The 14,894-nt window shown below is 45.4% G+C and overlaps 1 protein-coding gene across 1 annotated transcript in view; it reads left to right on the top strand.

The window, feature by feature from the left end:
* CCT6B (chaperonin containing TCP1 subunit 6B) overlaps positions 1-14,894 on the top strand; it is a 182,419-nt gene that overhangs the window by 31,110 nt on the left and 136,415 nt on the right. The window lies entirely within an intron of this gene.

Raw genomic sequence — 14,894 nt, 5'->3', positions numbered from 1 at the left:
TTTATTTATTTTTGCTGTGTTGGGTCTTCGTTTCTGTGTGAGGGCTTTCTCTAGTTGTGGCAAGCGGGGGCCACTCTTCATCGCGGTGCGCGGACCTCTCACTATCACGGCCTCTCTTGTTGCGGAGCACAGGCTCTAGACGCACAGGCTCAGTAGTTGTGGCTCACGGGCCTAGCCGCTCTGCAGCATGTGGGATCCTCCCAGACCAGGGCTCGAACCCGTGTCCCTTGCATTAGCAGGCAGATTCTCAACCACTGCGCCACCAGGGAAGCCCTCCATTCATTTTTAACTCATTGCTTTGTTTACCATTCTTCCTTGCAACTGTACTCTTCCAACTGGCTTCACTTTCTTTCTTTCTGTTGTATATCCTAGTCCTAGTGCAAGTCTGGTAGTAATACTCTCCGTTTTGCTTCCCTCTAAAGGTCTTCATAGCCCTCTGCTGTTGAGTGGTAATTTACATATAGTATAAGCCTTTGGTGTCTGGCTTATTTCACTTAGCATAATGACTTCAAGATTCATCCTATTGTGGGAAGTGTTAGAATTTCCCTATTTTTTAATACTTAAAAATATTCCATTGTGTGTATATACCACATTTCGTTTATCTAAGTTAACCACTATTTCTCTCAGCATTTTGAAAATATTATGCTATTGTTTTCTACTTTGTATGTGCATTATATATGCTTTATAATTTCAACAGTATTGGCAAATTCCCCACCTAGGGGTTATACTAATTTGCACTACTGTCAGCAATTTATAGAGCACGGGACCTGTTTTTACCTTTTTTTTTTTCACTTAGGTAATATAAATTCTTCACTTGCTCCTGAACATGGTACAGACTTTGGGCTTTAATATCTTATAGGAGCCCTGAACAGAGCAAGTTTCTTTACTGCTTCACTTGGCAGGTGGGCAGAGTTTGTCTAGCATCAAGGCTCCTGTTTCATTTAGGGCCCTAGTGTCAACTCCTCCTTCAAGGAGGAGTGGCCCTGTTTCTGTGTGGGCATTAAAAGCTTGACACCTAGACCAGATCTTGTGTTTTTCCCAGGCTTCTACAGTTCACCTTCAGAATTTATCACTCTGTTTTGGTTTCCTCTTGAGGAAAATCTCCCTTTCTCTCTTTTAATTTCAGCCATACAGTTTTTTTTTTCTATTTATTTTAATTGTGTAAAATATTCATGACATAAAATGTATCATTTTAACCATTTAAAGTGTACAGTTCTGTGGCATTAAGTACATTCACATTGTTGTGCAACCATCACCACCACTCATCTCCAGAACTTTATTCTTTCAAAACTGAAACTTTTAACCTATTAAACAATAATTTCCCATTCTTCTCTCCCCCCAGCCTCTGGCAGCCACCATCCTACTTTCTATTTCTATGAGTTTCACTACTCTAAGTACCTCATATGAGTAGAACCATATAGTATTTATCCTTTTGTGTCTGGCTTATTTCTCTTAGCACAATGACTTCAAGGTTCATCATGTTATAGTTTCTTTATTTTATGGCAAGTGTTACAATTTCCTTATTTTTTAAGGCCAAATAATATTCCATTGTATGTGTATACCACATTTCATTTATCTAGTCATCTGTTGATGGGCACTTGTGTTGCTTCTACCTTTTGATTATTGTGAATTATGCTTCTATAAACATGTGTATGTAAGTATCTCTTTGTGCCCCTCCTTTCATTTTTTTTTGATGTATACCTAGAAGTGAAATTTTTGGATAATATTGTAATCTGTGTTTAACTTTTTGAGGAACCTCCATAAATTTTACATACCTACCAGCAGTGTACAATGGTTTCAATTTTTCTACATCTTCACCAACACTTATCATTTTCTGTTTGTGTTTTTTAAATAATAGCCATCCTAATGAGTGTGAAGTGGTCTCTCATATTGAGTATGTAGTTTTAAATATGCTTCATTTTATCTGGCAATTTTCTGTGTTTGTGAATTGAGGGTGAGGTGGAGGGTCGTTCACATTGGCTAAATCTGCTATTTGCTACAACTGCCAGACCTACGTTTTTTTTTGTTGTTGTTGTTTTTTTTTGCGGTACGCAGGCCTCTCACTGTTGTGGCCTCTCCCGTTGCGGAGCACAGGCTCCGGACGCGCAGGCTCAGTGGCCATGGCTCACGGGCCCAGCCGCTCCGCGGCATGTGGGATCTTCCCGGACCGGGGCACGAACCCGTGTCCCCTGCATCGGCAGGCGGACTCTCAACCACTGCGCCACCAGGGAAGCCCAAGACCTATGTATTTTTAATGCAAGTTGTTTAACTAATTTTCTCTTTTGGAGAGTAGCCAACTTTTGAGTACATAAAAAATTCATGACACTTCCATTAAAAATAAAAAAGACTTTATCGTAAGTTTGTTTTATAAATCTCTGTTTCACTTAAAGAATCATGAGCCAAGAACTGTTATCCCCCATCTGCCTTTCTCCTCCTAACAGTTTGTTTCCTACCCATATATTTTTTTACAGTCCTTTCCATGACAATAACTGTTTCTTTGAGATCACTTTACTGGTGCCATCAGTATTGCTTATGTTTTGATCCTGTCTGATAGTCATACATTACTGCCTTCCCAGCCTCCCACAATACCACTGTCATTCCTGGGTTCTTGCTCTTGAACATAATTCAGTTTAATATCACTAAGTATCAAGGCCTTGTAACAATCCATTCACTCTTCCTTTACAGCTGCCCATATAATTGTCAACGAGATCTAGGGGAACAAGGGGTATGATCATTAAGGATATCCCCAGCGACTCTGTAAATAGCCTTGCTTTCCTTATCCTATGCTAAATTGAGGTCTTTAAGCTTATCAGCTAGGAAATCAAGTGTCTCATGAATTAGATTTAATCTTCAGTCATACTTTGCCTGGCCAGATGTTTAGGCTATATAGGAGAGGGACAGAGATGAGAAACTAGAAGATCAGTGTTTTAGTATTTAGAAGATCACTGATTTAGTGCTTTTAGTGAAAAACAAACATATGCTGCTAAGCTATCTTTACAGGTTGCCTTGCAACACAGACTTGATTGTGGATTCTTGACTATGCTGCTCTTTAGTTATTTCATGAATATTAGCCTTTCTTTGTAAAGGAGACTTTGGGACCTGAGTTGGAGGGGCATTTACTTTACTGAGGGGCATTACGTTTGAGGACAGAGAGAGAAGGGAAGTAGCAGGGTGCTGGTATTTCCCCAGAGCCCACAGGTGGTAAGAATTGTTTTCCCATGACCTGACTTGCCACCTTCTCCATACTCAGCAGAGTCCTTGACAGTACAGAACAGAGCTGATGATAGTCACAATGAGCAATGACTGCAGTCTCCTTCCTTCTGAGACTTTCTCAACATTCTCAATTGCTTAGTCCAAGAATCAGCTGGCATAGCCCTGTGTCTGCTCATCGCCTGGGCCAGGATGGAGCCAAATGTCTTGTTGGACAAATAGCCTGTGGGCCTGAATCTGGCTCCTGTCCATACCTTGGAGATAAATCTTGATGTGGAGCTTGAGGAACAGGTTTGGGCCATATGCTTGCCTGGCAGGTGCTTCACAGAAGCTCAAGATGCATAAGGTAAGGCTTCAAAAGCAATGAGCTTCAAAGGATCTTCCCCATTGCCTGTTTCTTCTGTCGCCCTGGAGCTGTATACGAGGGCCAGTTGGTTGTACCATGTTTGTTAGTGGGAGTGCTGTTGACATCTGGGAGGCACCGATTATTGTGTTGACTGTTCTATCCACTGTAGAATGTTTCACATTCCTAGCACCTGGCCACTAATGGCTGGTACACCCCCATTCCTTGTGACAGCCAAGAATGCCCCTGCATTTCCAGGTGTCCTCTGGAAGGTGGTACCACTGAAGGAAACTTTAACTGTTCATGATCCACCCACTTGCGTATCATTGTATTCTTTGTCTTCACTAAACTTCAGCCTCAGTTAGTACTCTTTCTACCTCACCCCCAATCCAGGTCAGAGAATCTGATGGGCTATCCTGGGGGGGAGGACAGTGTTGGAAACCCCGTGGGTCATGGTGTTGTCTTGGTGAAGCAGGGTTGTGCTGGCAGCTAAGAATGCTGGCTTGGGAGCCAGAGTGCGTGGGATCATATTCCATCTCTGCCATCTATCAGCTGTGTGACCTGAGGCCAGTTACCTAACCTCAGTTTTCTCATCTTTAAAAGAGGGATAATATTTTACCTATCTTACAGGATTGTTGTGGGGATAAGTTTGTGCAAATTCCTTCACACAGTGCTTGATTCATACTTTGTGCTTAACAACTGCTTAGCTATTTTTTTTTATTACCATCAGTGGTATGCATCAGAGAAGGGTTAGGGGTGCAGTTTGTGACATACACAGAGTAAAATCAGCTAGTGCAGAATAACCCTGTAAGTGTCTGACTGTAGCCAGTGGAACTCAGTGTCAAGATTGCTTTGTCTGTAAGACCAGGATTTTGCTGCCTGGAGGCAGGTTGGGTCTTGAGAGTGTGCCAGGGGGATGCCAAACGAGTGTTTGCTCTCCTGTTTCCCCTTTGGCTCACCTCAGTCTCTACCCTAGACTGTGACTAAAGAAACTTGGGCATTTTTGGCCGGGGTGGGGGGCTCACGTTGCTGAAAGGCCAGAAGGCCTGTAAAGCCATTTTCCCTACAGTGCTGGGCCCGAGCAGTGCACAGCGTGAACTGAGAGGCCTTTTCTGTCAGTCCAGATGGAGCTTTCTAGAGACACAGTCTTGACCTTCCACATCCATGTGGGTAAGCTGAAAGAGTGTGGTTTCAAGGCACCAAGAACATCCTGATACTCAATCCTCCCTACCTCCTGTGGCTAAAATGCCAACATTAGCATTGAATTCCTTTGTATTAAGCAATACCTGCTTTCTGGTTTTTTTTTAAATTATTTATTTAAAGATGTTGGGGGTAGGAGTTTAGTAATTTATTTATTTATTTTTGCTGTGTTAGGTCTTCGTTTCTGTGCAAGGACTTTCTCTAGTTGTGGCAAGCGGGGGCCACTCTTCATCGCGGTGCATGGGCCTCTCACTATCGCGGCCTCTCTTGTTGCGGAGCACAGGCTCCAGACGCGCAGGCTCAGTAGTTGTGGCTCACGGGCCTAGTTGCTCCGCGGCATGTGGGATCCTCCCAGACCAGGGCTCGAACCCGTGTCCCCTGCATTAACAGGCAGATTCTCAACCACTGCGCCACCAGGGAAGCCCCAGGGTTTTTGTTTTAAATGCAAGTGTGCAAAAAAGGGTTAACATGGCAGGTCTGACTCCTGTCCTTTGAAAGGCCTGCTTCCGCAGTTGGTCCTTGGTTGGCATCTGGTAACTCGGATTTCAGGAGTATTCCCACTGCCCTAACATCAAAGAGTGGCTCACTGTGCCTAAACTGTCAACAATACGGCTTATTCTGAACATTTGCTTTCCTTTGGGAGTCTGGAATTTGGGTACATGTCAGGCACAGGGTGCCCGTGTGACCAGTCTCTAAGAAAAACCCTGGGTACTGAGTCCCTAATGAGCTTCCCTGGTTGGCAGCATTTCACACATGTTGTCACAATTTCTTGCTGGGGGAATTAAGAGCTTCCTGTCTGACTCCACTGAGAGGGTCCTTGAAAACTTGCCCGTGGCTTTTTCTGGACATAATCCTATGCACCTTTTACTTTGCTGATTTTGCTTTGTATCCTCTTTCTGGAGTAAATTATAGCCATGAGTATGACTATGCTGAGTCCTTTGAGTTTTCCTAGTGAATCATCAAACCTGGGGATGCTCTTAGTGACCTCCAACACAACAATATTCCTGATATCCAAGAAAACCACAGAGCCATATCTGAGCAAAAATCCTCAATAAAATATTAGCAAGCCAAATCCAACATCATATAAAAAAGATTATACACCATGACCAAGTGGGATTTATCCCAGGAATGAAAGGTTGTTTTAATATCCCCAAATCAGTTAATGTAAGGACAAAACCCACACAGTCATCTCAGTATACACAAAAAATCATTTGCAAAATTCACAATACAATTCAGTAAACCTAGAGTAGAAGGAAACCTCCTTAACCTGATAAAGGACATCTATAAAAAAACCCACAGGAAACGACATACTTAATGCTGAAAGCCTGAATGCTTTCCACCTGAGATCAGGAACAAAGCAAAGCAAGGATGTCCAGTTTCACCTCTTTGATACAACATAGTACTAGAGGTTTAGCTAGTGCATGTAGACAAGAAAAGGAAATAAAAGGCATCCAGATTGGAAAGGAAGAAGTAGAACTATGTTTATTCACAGACAACATTATCTGGTATCTAGGAAATTCTAAGGAATTAATATACACAAGTTGTACTTAGAGCAGAGCACATTGTCAAGTTTGCACGAGGGTGAGTTTAGGGGACTTTCTTCTGGGAGTCCTGAAAAGGCCTGGCAACTTGGACCTTGGAGGCAGAGGAGATGTTAGATGGGAAATAAAAGATGTGCCTGCTGTCTGGTATATAGTTAATTGATCTACTAGAGTGCATAGGTAGGGAGGAAGACAGTGTGCTCTGATGTGCATCCTTAAGGCCAGAGCAGGGGACGTAGAGGTTGTTGGCTGTTTAATACTCTACTGCCATGCCCGTGCCTTCTCATGAATTACTCAGAGTGAACGAGGCTCTCACCAAAGGGATGGGAGTATGGCTTTTGGAACCAGGCAAATTCAAGTTTGAAACTTGCTTCTTTCCCTTGCCTAGCTGTGGGATTTGGGGCAAACTGCCAACCTCGGTTTCCAGATGGGATGATGGTAGTAACTACTGTATCTGTTACAAAGACATGCTCTTGACTTCCAGCAACTAAGTAACTTAAGCAATATAGAAGTTTATTTCTCAGAAGCAGGGAGATCAGGGCTTGTTCCTCAGTATCATCTGGGATCCAGGACCCTAATCTTTTTTGTTCCATTATTGTGTGTGCATGATTTCCATTCTTAAAGTTGCCTTTATGATCCACGATGTCTGTTGGAACTTCACCCATCATAACCGAGTTCCGGGCAGGAAACAGGAGAAAAGGAGAAAGGGTACAAAGGGCCCATCTCAGGAGTCTGTCTTTGTTTTAAGGAGACTTTTCAGAAGTCCCATACAGTGATTTCCTCTATATTTTGTTAGCCACGGCTTAGTCTTTTGGCTACACCTAGTTGCAATAGAGGCTTTAAAATGTAGTATTTAGTTAGGCACATCGTCACTCTAGATAAGACCAGGGTTCTCATGCTGCAGAGGTAGGTAAGCATGACACTGGACAGGCAAAGCGGTCCCAGCCACATCTTACCCTGCTGAGCTGATGGAGGGGCTCAGTGATGTAATCCCTGAAAATACCAGGCACAGAGCAGGAGCTCATGAGTGTTCTTTCCCTCCCTCCCCCTGGCTTTCGAGTGCTTTAGCCAGGAGTAAGGTTAATTGTTCTTTATGGGGCTGAGTATAGAGCATAGGAGACAGGGTCACTAACCAAGGGATCCTACCAAGGGCAGCGTCTTTCCCATGTCTGAATACTTGGTTCAGTGCCTTATAATGCTCGTAAGTGCTTTTTGGATGAATGAAAGAGCGTGGGATTTGGAGTCAGGCAAACCTTGTATTTGAATTTTGTCTTTACCACTTCCTAGTAAGGTTACTTGACCTCTTGAGTCTTAGTGTCCTTATCTATAAATTGGGGATGATGATAGAACCTACTTCACAGTCATTTTGGATCAAATAGGAAAGCACTTTGTAAACTTCCCAAGTACTGAATGGATAGCATTGAATTTTATGGGGAAAAAGTAGTATGGGAGGCAAAATTTGTCCCTTGAGGTTCCCTCCCCCTTGCTCAGCCTGCTTCTCTTCAAGCCACCTTTGTCCAGTTCCTGTCTGGAGCATCCTACGTAGCTATGAGCGTGGACTCTGAAGCCAGCATGCCTGGGTTAAGTCTGAGCTCTGTCACTTGACTGGTTGACTCTCAGTAAGTTACTTAACTGCTCTGTGCCTCAGTTTCCTCATCTCTAAAATGGGAATCATAAAATAGTACGTAATAGGGTTGTTTGGAAGGTGAAAAGACTTTTTGAAGTTTTAAGAACACAGTGGCACTTGGCACCTTACATCATACTCCTGGCACATGACGTTAGCTACTGTTATTATCTGGCATTCTCTTTCTCTCTACCTACTTTGTCTACATTTTATGTTTTTTTTCCTTCCCCGCTGAAATTCACATCCTCTGTCTCTCGTGAATGATGAAGCACCTCTTCCTCAGTCCTTGTAGCTGTCCAGTCAGCCCTCCCTCACCATCCCGCTTCTCTCTGGCGATGCCCCAGTGGATGACAAAGAGTTTGCCACCTCCTTGTCCTCGCAGAACCCTAAGCAGCAGCAGAGTGTGAACTTGGGAACTGGTGGGGGGGCGGGGGGGACTGCTGTGTTGGGAATGGGAGGAAGGCTCCTGTCTGGGAGGGTTACCTGAGTGCCCAGCCCCCACCAGTCATCACCGTGGCCTAAGGGGCCTTACATCACACCACCCCACCTCCCTCTCCTGCCTCATCTCTCACCCTCCCCGCTCCCTTCACTTCTTTCCAGCCACACTGGCCTCCTTGCTGCTCCTCCTGTCAAGCTCGTTTCTGTCTTGGGGACTTTGCTTTTTCTCAGCCTAGAGCATGCCTCCCCCATACCCTTGCCTGGCTTACTCCCTCACTTAATTATTACACTTCCTTTTTTAAGAAGTACCCTGCCTCCTGCCATGTTCTGTATTGTCTGCTTTATTTTTCTTCAGACTACTACTCACCACCTGAGATTTAAATAAAATGCTTATTGGTTAATTTTTTACTTCCCCTGCACCAGAATGGAAGATGCTTTCTGTCCTCAGCTGAATCCTCAGTGCCTAGAACAGTCCTTGGCACATAGTAGGGGCTCCAGGAGCTTTTGTTGATCTAGTGATGGCAGGGGTCTCTGGGGTGGGATAGGGTGGGGGGCTAGTTATCACCTGGTGGGCTTCCGTAGCAAGGCTTGGGATGCTGTTCTGGGACCTTGTCTTGGCTGACCCCTACTTTCTTCTCTTCTGGCCCTAGATCATCTGTTCCCATAATTAAAGACAGTTACAATCATTTTACCCAGCAACTTCATATGCCTTGTCTCCTTCTTAATTTTCCACAACGCTCATACTTAACTCAGGGAGGCAGGTCCACCGTACTCTAAGGTAGACTTTTCTATCAGAGCTGACTGCAGAGAAAAGTGGCTTCTGTGTGGCTCTTGGAGGAAGTGAGGCCTCAGCCTTGGAGACCAGGCCACCTCTTGGTGGGAGAGATTTTGTAGGTATTCAGGCCCTGGTGGTGGAATAGTATGGACTTTATGATCCTTTCAAGCCTGCAGGTTTATGATTCTCCAATCCTTTTCTTCCCCATGAGAATATTAAGGCTCAGAGCCATTAAAAGCCTTGCTCAAGGTGTAGATCTGGGGAGAGGGGGCATTCAGATCAGAGAGGCATAAAATATCCTAAAGCAAGGTGTGCAGAGGCCCTTCAGGCCCATCTGATTTGTACAGAGCAGCTTGCCCTTCCACATGCCTTCCTTTCCCACCTGCTGGTGCGGAGCATAGAACCCACAGTGCAAGGCTTTCTGATCCTCAGGGCTGGCCAGGGCTGGCCTGGGTGCTGCGTGCAGGGCTGGCCATGGAGAGGCAGGACTAAGGGCAGGTCTCCCTTCTCCAGCCTGGACAGCATCCCCTGGCTCAGAGGCTGCTCAGGGCCAGCTCTGCTCCACCCCTCCCCAGCCTCTATGTTTTGCTGCAGGCTATTAAGTGTCCCCATCTGCACATCTCTCATTAATTAGAAATGCTACAAACCATTTGTTCGAGAGGAAGCCTCAGAGAGGGGCATTCCAAGGCAGCATTCTCTCATACCTCTCAACTTTAATTGGAAACTTATTTTTAGAATAAACCCAGGCATATAAACCCTTCTTGCTGCTGATGGCAGTGATGATGGAGGGGCTAGGGACATGGAGAGCCCTTAGGTGCCAGAGGCTCTGGAGTCAGGGGTGCTGGTGTTGGGCAGAATTTAGGACACTTGGCGTTAGCCAGCTTGTCAGAGAGGGTGAAGACACTGAGGCTGTGGTACATAGGGGGAGTGAGGGGCAAAGAAGGAAGCTGGAAGCTAGAGGGACAAGGGCAGAGATACAGGGGAGGCCAGGCTTAGAGGAATACCACTTGGGCATGGGGAGAGCCAGGAGGCCCAAGTTGTCTCCTAACTGCCCCGACTGAGTGTGGGCCAGGGCCACTTCCCCAAGTCAGTTACTTCCCCTCGCTGGGATACTGGAGTTGGGATGGGTCCTTGCTTTCTGCAGTGGGGTGGTTTAGAGATGGGGATACACTTGAGGATCCAGTTCCACCACTAGGGACCACCCATGGGGACTAGGGCAGATCCCTGGTCTTCATCCTTGTTCTGACTCTGCTTCCCTCTACCGCCGCTCCATTTACCCATTGTCCCTGCCCTGCATGTCTCCCTGGGAATATTTTAAAAGCTTTGCAGTCACAGTCACTCATGAGATGGGGACAGGGGGTGGTAGAGATTTCAGCCAAGGCCTGGCCCCCTGGATACTCTGCCCCACGGCTGGATTTCTTGGAAATGGGCGGGGCAGCTCCCTGGCAACTGAATAATCCTTCTCCCCCATCCACACACAAAAGGCACTTGGGTTCACTAATGACATTCTTTTCAACCACCCCCTAGCAAGGCAGAACAGGAATTATCATCTGTGTTTCCACATGTTCCAGAGAAGGAAACTTTATTTTTAAATATTTTATTATTTATTTATTGGCTGCATTGGGTCTTCATTGCTGTGCGCAGGCTTTCTCTAGTTGCAGCGAGCAGGGCCTACTCTTTGTTGCCGTGCGCGGGCTTCCCATTGCAATGGGCTCTCTTGTTGCGGAGCATGGGCTCTAGGTGCGCGGGCTTCAGTAGTTGTCGCACGCGGGCTCAGTAGTTGTGGCTCGCGGGCTCTAGAACTCAGGCTCAGTAGTTGTAGCGCACAGGCTCAGTTGCTCCGTGGCATGTGGGATCTTCCTGGACCAGGGATCGAACCCATGTCCCCTGCACTGGCAGGCGGATTCTTAACCACTGTGCCACCAGGGAAGTCCCGAGAAGGGAACTTTAGAAATAGGAAGTGACTTGCCTAAGGTCACACAGCATTTAGAGCCAGAGCTGGTTCCAGAACCCAGGTCCCTGGCACCAAGGCCAATTCTCTTTCCACCCCATCTCACTGCCTCTTCTGGTCACCTCCCTCCTCTGAACCTTGGAGCACAGGGGATGATGGTGACAGGGCCAATGTACTCTGAACCTGAGGCCAACCCAGTCCATGATGAGCACCACTTGCCTTTTGGCTTTCCTGAGGGTGACTATGCGAGCCCGAAGCAGCCAGTTCATACCTGTGTCCCCAGTGTCTACAGCAGAGCCTCATATGGTCCTCAGTCATTTGTACTGAGTGAAGAGGTGAGTGTATGAATGATGGTCGAGGGAAAGAAGGAGGGAAGGAAGCTCATCCGCTCTAAGCTTCTGCGACTCAGAAATGAGAGCCATTCAAGCCAGGAGAATCATCGGTGAACCTAGACTAGACCAACCTGCTCATTTTAAAAAAGAGGTTCAGACAGGAAGTGACAGGGCCTAGGCCACAGTTCCACTGTTGGAGAGCCAGGCCTGGAACCCAGGTTTCCTGATGCCTACTCTTTCCCCTTGTCCTGGGCAGGGATCAAGGACAGGAGGATATGAGCTGCTTAGAATGGGCTTCACATCAAGTCACGCCAGCCTCTCTCCACCTAATCTCCCCAAATCAATTTGCAAAACTTCCATTAATACTGTCAGGAAATCTGCAAGCTGTTTAAAGCCAGGACACTGCAGTTACTGCTGGCATAACAGCTACCTGGGGGGAGACACACATTAACGGCATAATTGAAGATTAGCGTGGCCTTGGGCAGTTCAACAAAATTTACCTTTCTCTGCAGATGGTGGCAGAATTTCTTTGAGTGGTGGAAGACCCTCACAGTCGCTAAGGGCTGGGCCAGGTGGCTTTGCATCCCTCCTATTAACACTGTGCTTGCCCTCAGGAGACAGGGGTTTTCTGGGGAAAGGGAGAGTGGAGCAGCAACTTCTTTTGCCAGGTAGAACGAGGCTGATCCAAAGTAATACTGTAGATCTAGGCTTCTCAAACTCTGATGGGCAACCACATCACCGGGACATCCTGTGAATGCAGGTTATTCAGAAAGGTTGGGGTGGGGCCTGAGACACTGAATTTCTAACAAGCTCCCAGGTGATGCCCAGGCTGCTAGTTCTTAGAATACACAGTGAGAAGGAAAGCTGCACGCGGGCTTTCTCTAGTTGTGCTGAGTGGGGGCTACTCTTCGTTGCGGTGCACGGGCTTCCCATTGCAACGGCTTCTCTTGTTGCGGAGCACGGGCTCTAGGCACGCGGGCTTCAGTCCAGAGATGAGGATGGGAGCTGTGGCTCAAACACTAATGGACGCAGAAAGAAGAGGCCAGCCATCAGGCTGTTCAATGGTGTTTCCAAGCCAGCCCCAAGAGGGGGTTCTTTCTTTACACAGGAACTTGTGACACAGGGATTAAGATAGATGGCTCTGAAATTCCAACTACCCCAGTTCAGAATCCTGGCTCCCACCTTCAGTGCCCAGAGATGGAGATAACAATAGTAGCTACTTTATAGAGCTGTTTTAAGGACTGAATGAGATCATTCATTTAAAGCGTTAGCTCTGAGCATGTAGGAAGTACTTGATATCAATGTGAGATTTCTTTCAGTCCTCAAAGACAGTTTGTATGTATGCACAGGAAAAATATCCAGAAGATACTTTGGGTTTTGAAAAGAATATTTAATCTATTAAAGTTATAAATTTCATAAAAATCTAGTTCTTAAGTTTTAAGATTTAGCTTATAATTTTTCTTTTTCTGTTTATAAGTCTATCAAAATTTAGCAGTCTTTTTAAGGGGCTTTTGGATGATGTTTGTTTCATTTACCAACTTAATCAAACTCCTTCAAATATGTAAAATGTTATTTGATAAATTTAAAGTACTATGTTTTATTACCTGACTGATAAACCTTCCCAGGTAATTTTAAGTAATTCTTATAAATCTAAGAGAATATTAAATTATTTTAAATGTTCCAACACTGTATATGAATTTAATGATTTTTTCAACTTAAAAATCACATATCTAACTCAATTATTAAATTACATTTTAGATTGGAATTAAAGACTGACTTGCTACTCAAACAGGCCAAATTCTCCAACATTACAAATACTTAATGGTACCAATATGTACAGACCCTTTAACATCTAAAAATATTCATCCTGTGGGTTTGAGTTTCTCAAACACTTCTGTCTTTGAGACTGAAAGATCTTTACGCACTAAGGAGATAATTATGCATTCCCAAGTAGTTTTGGGGGTCATCTTCTCAGACGACAGGCTGTATAATAGTTACTGGCCACAATGCTGACTGGATTCTTATCAGTGGCATTGATGGAACCCACTAAGCTCCAGTCTAGATGCTGTGTCAGAGACTCCATGAATTAAAGAAGGTGGTCATGCACTCCATGACCCAGGCAGGCTTCAAGTCTCTTCATTACTCAGTTCTTCAGTCCACTGCAGAAGCGGGCAGCCCCCTCTTGGGCTACCTCCACATGTGATCGGACTTTGCATTTGTTGGCCTCTTGAGATATCGAAATCTCCTGTCTCCAGGCTCCAGAAACCTTTGACCTTGAGGAGATTCTGTAGTTCTGTTTTTATTATTTCTATTTTTTAGGGTCACACTTTCCTTGATGTTAAAATGGCATCCTTTGGAATTCTGGTTCTCTCCCATGGTTTGGTTTAACTTTGTGGTCACACTGCCAGGGTCATGCTCTGATGAATCAATGTTTGCACTAAATTATTATTATTGACACTGATTGTCTTAAAATGAAGACAAGGGACTTTCTGCAGACCCCTGGAACATTCAGGAGGATGCTGCAGAGTGATGCTCAGGCTACTTGGGTCCTGATGACCCCTGGTTGCTCCTTTTCTGGACATTTATGGTACAAAGGAATGAGTGGCTCAGGGGTTGGGTCAGAGGCCTTGGACAAGTAACTTCACTTCTCTGAGACTTAGTTTCCTCATCTGTATAATGGGGATTGTAGTATTTCCCTTCATGGGGTTTTCAGGGGAGCCAATGAGATGGACAGTTTAGCATACATAGCACCTGGTACATTGTAAGTGCTACAAAAAGTTGTGTCCTTGTTCCTTGCCCTTCAGTCCATTTTCGAAATAGCAGCTGATTCCATGTACTTATATATAGAGAGCCATAATTACAAGGCAAGAGCAAATCTAAGCCAACAGACCAGACATCCTTTTCTACAAAACACTAACCATGCCCATTGTCACTGTGGCTGCCTGGCTGAGTGAGAATGTCACTCCGAGGGCAGGGGCTCTCTCAGCTCAGACCTAGCAGTGTGTGTGGATTGGCCTGGGGATGTAGCTGACCGGTTTCAGGGAGCCCATGGCTATTTGTCCACAGCCCTCCTTAACCCTACCTTGACCCCACTCTACTTTTGCTGCCTCCCCTGCAGCATCCTTCTCCTGGGGAGCAAACTGGCATCAGTAGGGTTGTAGAAAGAGCACAGGTTTTATTATTATTATTTTTAAAAAATATTAAAAATATTTATTTGGCTGTGTTGGGTCTTAGTTGCGGCATGTGGGATCTTTGTTGCAACACACGGGAACTTTCATTGCAGTGTGTGGGTCTAGTTGCGGCACGTGGGATCTTTGTTGCAACACGCGAGAACTTTCATTGCAGTGTGTGGGGCTCTTTGTTGTGGCGCACAGACTTGTCTCTCTAGTTGTGAGGTGTGGGCTCAGTAGTTGCGGCACACAGACTCAAGAGTGTGTAGGCTTAGTTGTCCCGTGGCATGTGGGATCTTAGTTCCTCGAC

Source organism: Monodon monoceros, unplaced genomic scaffold (assembly GCF_005190385.1).
Source record: "Monodon monoceros isolate NGI ecotype Baffin Bay Population unplaced genomic scaffold, NGI_Narwhal_1 Super_Scaffold_9, whole genome shotgun sequence".
Lineage (NCBI taxonomy): Eukaryota > Metazoa > Chordata > Mammalia > Artiodactyla > Monodontidae > Monodon > Monodon monoceros.
Note: the sequence above shows the minus strand (reverse complement) of the source record. Positions and strands in the feature narration are given on the sequence as shown.